The sequence below is a fragment of the Rhyacophila brunnea genome, unplaced genomic scaffold, assembly GCF_057557595.1.
Source record: "Rhyacophila brunnea isolate RB1 unplaced genomic scaffold, BYU_Rbru_1.0 scaffold_9, whole genome shotgun sequence".
In the NCBI taxonomy this organism is placed as follows: domain Eukaryota; kingdom Metazoa; phylum Arthropoda; class Insecta; order Trichoptera; family Rhyacophilidae; genus Rhyacophila; species Rhyacophila brunnea.
The window spans coordinates 14,590,582-14,602,357 of NW_028233361.1; the positions used below are offsets into that span (position 1 = coordinate 14,590,582).

Consider the following 11,776-nt stretch of genomic DNA (forward strand, 5'->3'; position numbering starts at 1 on the left):
GCCGTACGATACGTATTGTTGACGATTCCTAAATTACACATTTGCACAATGGTATACATCTCAAAGCCGATTTCTTATATCTACATGATAATGTACGGCAGTTAGAATTACATTTGCATGGTAGAGGTTCATTCGTCATTTGTCTTGGATACAAATTATTTTCTCGTAACTCATAGCCAAATTGTAGGAAATCAATAGGCTCAAATAGTGGATCAGATGAGCTTTTCCATAAATAAACTTGTGCTGAAACCCTTAAACAGTGTAAATACAATGTATCAGATCTGCATATCACTCTTGACAAATTTAAACTAAATCCAATATTTTGGGAAATAAATTTATATCGAAGTTCGTCCGCTGTTGTTTTTTCTTTACATAATAGGTAAATGCAAACTTTTTGCAGGTCTTGAAACTGCTGTGGTCTCAACAATCCATTTCCTAACGCTGAAAGTGCATCCTGAACAAAAAACCCATTGACGAGATGATTAAAGCTTGTTTTTTGTACGTATATGCGACTAGTGGTGTCGCAGCCGGTTAAAGAATGTAATGCTAGCAACATATTACAATATTTTCGCCAAGAGGCAAATGGCATCCTAAAACACGGGATTTCTTCTGAAATCCCTCAAACCAAAATCCAAGGCAACCAATCTTTGCAAGTTTATGCAAATATATGAAAACACTTAAGTTATTTTTAATTTATGGCGGCCAATTTGGGAAAGTGTGTGTGGACCAAAAGCATGCCAAGTCAAAAAGTTTTTTCATACCCACCCGTTGGACTGTAATAATCCACACTTTGGTAAATGTTTATGATTTTTCAGACATCACTCATTTGAGTAATGTTATAAATTTACATTGATACATTCTTATACATATAAGATGTAAATAGTAATGGAAATAGTGGCACGGAAACGTGCATTGTTGTCATAATGTGGAAGGATCACTAAAGAAACTAATCAAATGACAACAGGTAGGATTGATGTTTATTTACCAAGAAATAATAAATTCAAAATACCCAAATTAATTTTATAATAATCATAATATTTTCACCGTAACTGGTACGTGGATAATTTTTCCAACATTGACATCTATTGACCTTTATTTTAAGCTCTAGTAATACGAAAGTAGATTTCTGCTTTTCCATCGATTGTCGTAAATTGTCCTTTTTGATAGATTTTCATAAATATGTGCCTATCTAATCATAAATCTGACTCGGGTGTGATTATGCAGTACCAATATTATATTATTTTATACTAGGAGGAAAGCCAATCCAAGGACGTGAGAAAACAATCTTTACCAATAATCAAATTGAGGTGTCGTATCGTATGTTCGGTTATTACTACTCGAACAATCTTAAAAAACTTACACATTTTAAGCCGATATTAACAGTGACGTCCCGTGGGGGTAGGCAGATTAAGCGTCGCTTGGGGGCGGCAGTTACCCGAAGGGCGGCAAATCGAGGAGAATCATTAGGTATATATAGACATAGATACCTAAGCAGCTGAGTAATAACACAAATATTTTTCTATTAAAAATATCGGCTCACTGGTTGCCAACCAAAATGTATTAATTACTGTAAAAGGTTTAACAGGACTGTATTTTTTTTGTCGGGTTCACGATGTCTAGTTTACTTCGATTTTTCTTGGACGTCGCGTCCTTGGTGATCAGCAATGACATGTGGAGATTTGAGAATTACAATTGAATTATAGGTAGGTACATACTTACTTAATTTAAAATTTATCCAGACATTTTCGAGAGTCACTCGCGAGTTTTGAAAGTTGTCAGGTGTATTTTTAAATATATCTGAAACCGTGGACTCGCAATATTGTCTATTGAAACAGAGATGGCATTTAAATTAGATTTAGTGGTATACCTATATCTCTTTTCGTAATCTATCCATACAACACATTTATTAGATATTGGTGTCATGAAAGGATGATAAAAATACGGTATAAGAATTGGGGCGGCATTTTGGCGCTGCCTAGGGGCGGCATTTTGTCTTGGGACGTCACTGGCAGTGGCGCTCCCAGGGGGGGGGGGGGGCAAGGGGCCCTGGCACCCCCAAAAATGAAAATTATCAGAATTATTTTAAACTTTGAAATTGAAAGCCAATAAACTATACCTTTGGGCTTAGACACATAGACACGGCAAAAAAATGATTGTGTAATAATTCTCCAGCACCCTTTTTAGAAAAATTACTTAGATTTTAATTTCTAACACAAAAATTTCGAAACACTAATGTCAGGTTTTTTTAGAAACACGATCCCTAATGGAACTGTCAAAAAATTCTCGGTGTCCACCCGAATTCCGGAGTGGTGTAGGTCATGGCTGGGGAGGGCTGACAGAGCTCTAGCCTGGGGGCCCGGGCTAAGTGAGATAAACACACATCATAAATTAGCTTTAATAGTAAAAAAAGTCGCATGCGGCGCTATTATACTTCATAACCATGAACATTTTCAATTACTTATATAATTGTGCAATATATTTTTTGATGATTATGTGTCGATACTCGACAGCTCCATTATTAAAGTAGATGTATTAAAAATCGCCAATAATTCACTGTATAAGTACCCTTAATTTGAACTGAAACACAATTTGAAGAACGTTAATGTAGTGTTTCACACTGCCTTTAATCTTAGCGGTAGGTAGGGGGCCTGCCAAATATCGTAGCCTGAGGGCCCGTTTCAGGATGTGTGGACTATGGTGTAGATACACCGAATGCAATAGACAAAAGACCGATAAACGAGAAATTAGGCTGTGAAGAAGAAAAATATCCTATGGGACTAATTTACATTCTCCTCCTTGCCCCCCCCCCCCCCCAATATTAAATCCTGGGTGCGCCACTGCACTGGATATTAAGATACATTTTAAATCAAATATCTACTAGGTATAATAAACTCATCGTAAATATTTCTTTGACATATTATTATATGAGGACTTTTTTCACTCGTCGCATCTTCTTCTTCAGCCATATCCGCCGCTTAGTTGGAGCGTATGGACACCACAGGGCGCCTCCAAGAATTCCTGTCGCTCGATAGTCTTCTTGCTTCATACCAGCATCCCGCAGCTGCGCCGTATACACTCTAAGACCATTTACATAAATACTGCTCCCATAAGCAAAGAGGCAGCCATTTGCCAAAGTCGCATTTTGAGATAATGAGACATTTACGTTTTTTCAACATTTCTTAATAAATTTTTAAATAATTTGGATGAATCATTTGATATAGGTATGGTATAAGCAAAAACCAGTATATTTCCAATCGATGCTGTGTTTTTGCTTATGAAGCTCGTTATAATGTATTTTTGTTTAGAATAACTACCGTTTTCGTGAAAAAAAAAACAAAAACAATAATATGTCGATTATTATACTGATATAAATTTTATACCGCTTTTGACTTTATGTCAAATGGTTCAGAATTTCACGTACCTAGAGCATTATCTGTACACTAACTCAATTTGTGATTTTTGTCGAAAATCTGCCTTTTTCCTTATGAGGACAGAATATGACGTGTACGACATATATTATTTATGTCGAATCTTAACAGCCTGCCTCCGCTCCTCGCCACTGACATAACATTATTATATTATACGTATCAGTGGCATGCAGTTCATATTATGCTGTAAATGCTCAGCATCCCCAGAAGTAATCAATATAGTAACTATTACATAATGACACGTGTGTCACACATAATGTAAGTTACATTAATATAGTATAAATGAGAACTCTGGGCACTGTTGACCTGTATGTCCCTTATCACTATATCTATATAAAATAGAGAGAATCAGTTGTTTATTCTTCCAAGGTGCAGAACCAACCTTCCACTGGTAATGTCAATTGGGAGGGCGATAACTATGTCAAACCAAATTGCTTCGGTTATTGATATATTCCACTTGCGTGAGGGTGAGTTAGGTGGACGCTATTTTATAAACTCTTAAATGTGTATTTCTTTGAACTTCTAAACATGTATAATTGTATTTTCACTGCTTTTGTATGTTTATATTACGTTATCCTGTTATATTTTCATTTGTATCACTTTTATTACTTTTTTTCCTTCTTTATAATAATGTTTCATGTCATGTTGTGAACGTCCTAGACTTATAATTTGTAATGTCCACAATATGTTAAAAATAAAGTAATTGAAATTGAAATTAATGTTAACAATTCTCTGTAAACAGAACAACTTAACTGAGTAGGTATCTACATAGGTATCTATATTCTTTTCAATGCTTATGTCATAGATTAAATATAACGCCTGTGTATAATTATTATTATTATGATTTCACTTTGTCAATTCTCAAAGATAACACGGATATATTTCATAAGGCTAACTGGGCGTGTTATTAATTGCAGCAAATAAAATAATCATTTATAGTTTATGGGTCAAACTGCATTAATTTGTATATTTAATATTAAAGTTAATACCTTGAATATAGACGAGTACATACGCATATAAATACAAAATACAGTAAGAGGAAATAATTTTGATAAAACATTTTTTAGAAATATACTTATTACACGTCATGCTATATGATTTTCATACGTGTATCGTTATAATACCATGTCTGTGATTTCGTTCATAAATGACGTCACGCGATTTTCAGTCGGTATTTTAACCCCCCCCCCCCCCATCCCACGTCACACTTCGTTTAAAAACTTTTACCGGCCTGTCTAAATTACGTCATATTTCTAATCTCCCCCATCCCAATCGTTAAAAAACAAATTCCATTACCCGTTCCAGGCGTTCATGATTACAAGATTTTTCAAGCGGTTTTAGCAGTTTTAGGAATTTTAGGTTTCTGCTATAAAAACTCATCGGGTTAATTATTAAAGATATTATGTTATATCGGGCTATCCACTAATTTTCGGCAAAAACGAACTAAAGATACACTGGCTCACCGCCATCTTTAGATTAATAAAGCCTGAGCATAACTTTTTGAACAACCAACGAGTGGTCCACTTTTCAGCTTTCAAAATCAGATCTAAGATTGCTTGACATATTGATTCGCCCTTTCTCGTTTCAAATTGAATTATAAAAAATTCTCAAATCAAATATATTGACTATCAGTGTTATTTATAAATAATATACATTCCTGTTATTCATCAGCTGTCAAAGTAAGACTAGTCCTTCACACAAAAACCGGTGGTAATATTGATTTCCAAAAAATATGTAGCATTGATCTATGCTATTATCATGTAACTTATCTATTCAAATCAAACCATTCCCTGTGTGAACACGACAGACGCGTCAGTATGAGCACTCTATAGAACAATGACAGGCAATGACAGTCCATACATAGACAACAACGGAAGGGGCGGAAAAAGTAGGACCAGTCGTTGTGAATGTATCGACTTTCTACTTGAGTTGGTAATGACTGGCTCCAAAGTGCAGATACATGGAACTGAAATACCTAACGGGTGTGGGCAAAAGCGGGCAACTGATCTCGAGTGTGGAAGAATATTGGATAAACTTAAACAACTTGACAAGAATACGCTTGTCATTCGTTCTGACAACTGCTCTCGGTTTATGGACTGACGCTCATTCAATATTGGTGTATTTGAAGGTTGCAGTACACACTATTTAGCGTCTATATTGTGTGGTAAATTATCGTAGGACACTCACACATTCAAAACCCTACGTCAAAATGTAGTGTGTAGCTAGGAAACTCAGAAATAATGGGAACTGAAATACCTAACGGGTGTGGAGAGGCAGACAACCGACCTCGAGTGTGGAATAATGCGGGATAAACTTAAACACGTGTCAAGAATACGTCATACGTCGTATACTGATAACTGCTCTCGGTTTATGCATTGACGCTCATTTAATATTTGTGTACTGAAGATTACACATCTAAAATGCGTGGTTAATTTTCGTAGGGCACTCACACATTTAAAACGCTGCGTCAAAGTGTAGTGTATTGGGGGTATAACCCTAGGGGCGGCAGGTTATATGAAAGTATGGTGAAGCAGGCTGGTATCGTGAAAAAGTATGGTGGGGCGGGCTGGTAATCAAGTTGCGCCAAAATTTCCAAGTTAACATTATATTATATGGGTACATTATGATACAAGGTACGGTAGGTATGATATAAGATACAGATACATAATGACCAAAGTAAATCTTCCGTGATGCCCTGAATTTTATTTATCGCGTCGCTATTTCTCGTAAGTTGTCGGCTATTGTTGGCCTGCTTCATTCAGTTGTATGAGAAAGCCGATTTCTTGCCACTCTTTTTATTTAATACCTATATGGTATAACCTATCGGAATTCTATTTATGCAGCATTATGTGCGGATATTAGTTTGATCCGGCGATGCAGTCAAACTGACAATAATTATTTAAATTATTTTCAAATCAGTTAGGATAACCCAGGAAATATTTCCAACTATATGTGTGAAGATATTTATATATTAAGTATGTAGATAGTGGCGAGGGGTAGGCTGTTAAGATTCGACATAAATAGTGCACACTAAACTTTGTCAGTCATACTTACTCCTCAGCCTACCTCCACCCTTCGCCACCCTCTGATACATTGGGTATAACATCCACTAATTTTTCGGCAAAAACGAACTAAAGATATTGCCTCTTAAGTTCAGATAATTGTTTTCAAATCAGTTAAGATAACCCAGGAAAATTTTTCCAACTGTCTGCGTGAAGATATTTTTTACAAGTATTTTGGTTGGCACGATGACGTTTCAGTCTTTGCCAACGTCTTGACGTGCATATTATTGGACTTGACTGTGCCTACATAATAAGTTTTCTAATATCATAACATAATAATCATATAATATTATAGACGTAGTTCATAATTAATTGTATGTTGCAAGGGTAAGGTAGGTACACTGATAGGTGGGTACATAATAAACTAACTATAAACGCTAATGCGATTTTCTAATTCTAGCTAATGGCGCCTATCTATCGATAACATAAAATAAATAATTAATATCTAGTTATTGTCACGTTATCACTAATCTAGGCGTAAGTACATTTAAAACATACGTTATAATTATAGGTTGAATAATTGATTGAGAAAAGCCGCCCATGTCCTACATACCTACCTGTCGGGAAAACAAAAAATATTATGATACATCATGTTTTAAGGGCTTTTCACACAGACGATTTACAGGTGACTTTAGTCGCCGGCGATCACAGAAATTCTTTGTAGGGAGTCAGCGGTCAAGCTAAATTGTGTAGGTAATGTCATCATTACCATAGAATAGTAAGCTTATCACAATAACATAATGTCATTGGCTTATCATAATAAAATTAATTGATGTAATTTCTGTATTTTACGGAGATAAAAAATAATATCGCATGTTATTGCAATCCAACTAATTCTTCTTTGATGGCGCTACAGCTCAAGTCGATCCCTGGCCTCCTCTACCGCCGTCCTCCAGCCGGAACGGTCATCCGCACGTCTTTTCCAGTTCCGATTTTTAGCAGCTGGTTGGCATCTTTTGTAATGTTATCACCCCATCGTGTGCGTTGCTTTCCCACTGGCCTTTTCCCCCTGTGTTTCCTTCGAGGATCTTATTCGGTATCCGTGACTCAGGCATGCGCTGGACATGGCCTGCCCACTTTAGCCTATGAAGTTTTAAGAAGGTGGAGAGTTTTGAATCTTAGTATAAGCGGTATAGTTCTGTGTTGTAACTAATTGTCCACTCCCCACCATCATTCATGGGTCCGTATATCCGCCTCAGGATCTTTCTCTCAAAACAGTCCAAGCAGTCCAGCAAAATTATAGATATCTAATGATGTTGTAAGACCTCCAATAGAAAAATAATTAAAAAATGGTTGTCCCACACTTTTGTGTGATCACCCGAGTGAGCCCTTTTTCAAATTTAGTTTTATTTGAAGACAGCATGTTGAAAAATCCCTCTACTATACTCAATGTCTATGACACAATATGTCTATAAGCCCATCAAAGGATAAACAATGGCGTGACTTCGTCGACAAATCGATCGCCAGAGATCGGCCGTGTGAAAGTTAGTTCAGCTAAAATGAGCGCATCTATTCTATACGCAAAACTGCTATCGGCAGCTATCGAGGGTAGTTTTTTATATGTTTGTATCTAAGCAGTGATGTCCCGTGACGGTAGGCAGATTGAGCATCGCTTGGAGGCGGCAGTTACTCGAAAGGCGGCAAATCGAGGAGAAACACTTGGAATACTTATATAGAGATATCATATATTATAGAAATAGCTAAAATTATTTTGTTTACATGTTGCACAATAATAGCGTAGTAAAAATGGTAACAAAATAATAACTCGTGTGTACTAAATGGTACAAACCAAAAAATGTGTCAGAAATATCAACCAAATAAAATAGACTCTGGGTGTTTTGGGTGTCTAGCTTAATTACCTATATTACATTTATTCGCTTTTTATATCTAAATTTAATTTTGTATGTTTTAGTGGTGTATATTTTGTTAGTAATGTATCCATGCAGGCGGCTCTCGTGGTGCAGTGGGTAAGGCGCTGGCCTTCCACCCGAGAGTTCTGGGTTCGATTCCCGGTCATGACAAAAACATTTATGTGTTTTTCTCAAAGCCTGGGTGTTTGTGATTGTTCAAAATTACTAACAACCACCTTGTACGAAAAAGCAAGGACATGGTTACTATTAATTCAAAAAAAAAAAAAAATGTATCCATGCAACAAATTTCTTAGGTATTGGAGTCATGAAAGGACGATAAAAAATGGGGCGACATTTTGTCTAGGGACGTCACTGTATCTAAGTATTATAATTATTGTTACAATAAGTTAGCCGTCTAAACTCTAAACAGTCAAAACTGTCTATCTCGCTCTAAAATTTACCACAGCCAAGAGAGGTGCGGTTAAACCATACCTAACACTTATCGGAACAATTACAACTAACTTATTGTAATTGTTACATTAAGTGTTAATAATTCGATACAAAAAATGAAAAACTACCCTCGATTGCTGCCGGTAGCGGCCGATAGCAGTCTTGTGTATATAGTAGATGCGCTGGACACAATTGGAGGATTCACAGAAAAATTACCATAGCCGATATTATTTTAATTGAATATTTTTTGGTATTCCTTTGTTTACCTTTACGTTGCTGTATGTTGAAAAAAAATGATACAAAGACAAATCCACTGGTGTTCAGATGTAACCAATTTATTCAACTGTTAATGTATAATTACCTATTTAAATAAAAGAGACTCTGCAATCGGTATTATTTAAAGATATTAATTTAGAGTAAAACAAAGTGTTAGATACATTATTATTGATTCCCATATTATGGTCATGATTAATTTTCTTTAATACCTAATTTTATCAATAACATTAAAAATCAATACACATGCACGAATTTGAAGATAGGAAATCTTTTACTATGTTTGATTGATTGCAGCACTTGAAATAGAAAATTTTACGAACCGGAGCGCTCGATAATTTTCGAAAATATTAGCAAATTTATCTAATTTTATGAATATTTAAATAAAAACAAATGTGCTATATTTTTTGTTATATGGCTTACATAGCTCGGACGATAAAATTATATTTTCCATGAGACGGAGCGACAATCTTAGGTATATCATGAACCAGAGCTGAGCTCCGGTGCGCTCCGGTTCATTTCGAGCCCTGGTTGTTTGCCATTCTCCCAACTCGAAAGTAGTCAAAATATCGAGGTAGTTGAAGCCCACAACCACATTATATGATGTAAGTATATAATATTGTAAATCTTAAGTAATATGTATATCCAGTGGCGGGTTTAGAGACGTAGAGGCCTGACGCACAGACTAATTTTGACCCCCCCCCCTTTCCTCCCATTTAAAAAAAACCTTAAATCACATCATTTAAGTAAAAATAATTATTATTGCCAACAACAGTGATGGCACATAATAATATTAGTGGTAAGTATATTTTTTTTGTGTACAAATACCTACATGTCTGCTTGAGTGGTTATGTTGTGGGCCCTATTAATGTTTTTTTCAGGGATTTTGTTGTGCTTTGGGTAATATTTTATACTAAATTTGTACATATTTCATTAATTGTATGACCAGTTTGAAATGTTTCGAGCCCCCCTTTTAAATATTCTGTCGAATCTATTGCGTTGTCTGCGTCAAGGAAAATCGCCGCTGTTTATATCTATCGTTTTTGATTAGTCTGATTTTGACAATTATTATAGACTTTTCAATATTTCAATATAAAAATATTAAGTTTTATTTATAGTGACTTAACAATTTATTTAATAGGTAAGGTAAAGTAAGATAAAATGTAAGTTTCGAAAATGCACTTCACTCAATGTAACGCCAATTAAAGACAATTTAAGGTTGAGCCTACATACCGTAATGCTTATCATTGTCAACGTTTCTAATTTAATGACCTTCGATATTGAAAATTACTAGGTAAGTAGGTAGGCACCTATTTCTAAAAAAAATCATTGCTATGCTCTTCTGGCTCTATCCATAATATTATGTTCAACATAACAGCAAAAAAAATCGCTGGGAATTTTCTTTTCAAGTTACGATTGTTCAAGAAAATCTGCAAGTGTTGAAAAAGATTCTTAATAATTTTCTTCACAGCTGAGATCCAAATGTGAGACAGTAAACATATTTTATCTCTCGCATTAAAATGTCAACTTTTTTTTCTTTGGAGTGTTAAGGCGATGTCTTTACCTACCAGCGGCACCTAGCGGAAAAATACAAAGCTTGCAATTTGAGATATTTTTTTGATAATGAACAATTTCAACGGTATTAACAGTTAATTAATACGTACTTATCTGAAAACTTTAAAAAGAAAAATATTTTTTATTTTAAGTCAAAGATAAATTTACAGTAATAATTGTAAAAAAATATGAATTTGTTGCTGGACCCCATCTTATTATTACATAAGTATATTTTATGGTCATAATATGTATTATTAAAATTTAGTGTATTAAGTTTTCGTAAGTAAAGAGATTTTTGACTATTTCATAGTTTTAATATTTTTTTATATTCATTTAAAAAAAACATCGATTTTTATAAGAATTTATAAATGTGTATAACTTGAAATCCTTTTTATTTATATACATACATGATTATAAATGTACTTATTCAATTGAAATCAAGTAAGACCATTCCAATTGCATACAATAAAATTGAATACATTTGGAATCAAGATCTGCTTTACCGTGTGTCTTGGCACTCACCAATTGGATAAAACACATACAATGGTGATTCTAATCTGATGTAATTGGAATCAAATAAGACACTGCGTCGACGCACGTCCACTGCAATGCCGTGTGTCTGCAGCCTTAGCATCCGCCTCCAACACACCTCAAAATCTTACAAATCGAATACCTACATTCAAATGGGAGATAAGTTACAAAATAATAAATCTACACCTACAATTAAGGAACTATACAATATAGTAACAACATCGGTAAATCCGTTTCCGGAAAATCCAAAATGGAAAGCCAACGGCACGCGGTGTTCCCAAGCGGTCACCCATCCAAGTACTATCCGCGCCCAATGTTGCTTCACTTCGGTGATCGGACGAGAACCGGTGCTTTCAACATGGTATGGTCGTTGGCGAATGGAGTGCTCTTTTTACCGTATTTAAGTAATCAAATGACGCTAATTAGATGATATAATAAAACTTACAAAAAAGATGAAAATGGGCCAACTGTTTTATACCTCTCGACAAATGAATAACCGATGGAAAATGCGTCATAAAATAGTATACGTGGGCCCGCCCTGAAACACGTTGGATTGACAAACTCGCGGCAAATGAACTAAGAACTGAAAGAGTGGAAGGAGCGTGGAGAGGCCTTCATCCAGTAGTGG

The 11,776-nt window shown here is 35.2% G+C and overlaps 1 non-coding gene across 1 annotated transcript; it reads right to left on the reverse strand.

The window, feature by feature from the left end:
* Positions 1-11,404: 11,404 nt before the first annotated feature.
* On the reverse strand, positions 11,405-11,523 carry LOC147063305 (5S ribosomal RNA). Its single transcript, XR_015072171.1, has one exon. It is a non-coding gene; the product is annotated as a 5S ribosomal RNA (ribosomal RNA).
* Positions 11,524-11,776: the final 253 nt, after the last annotated feature.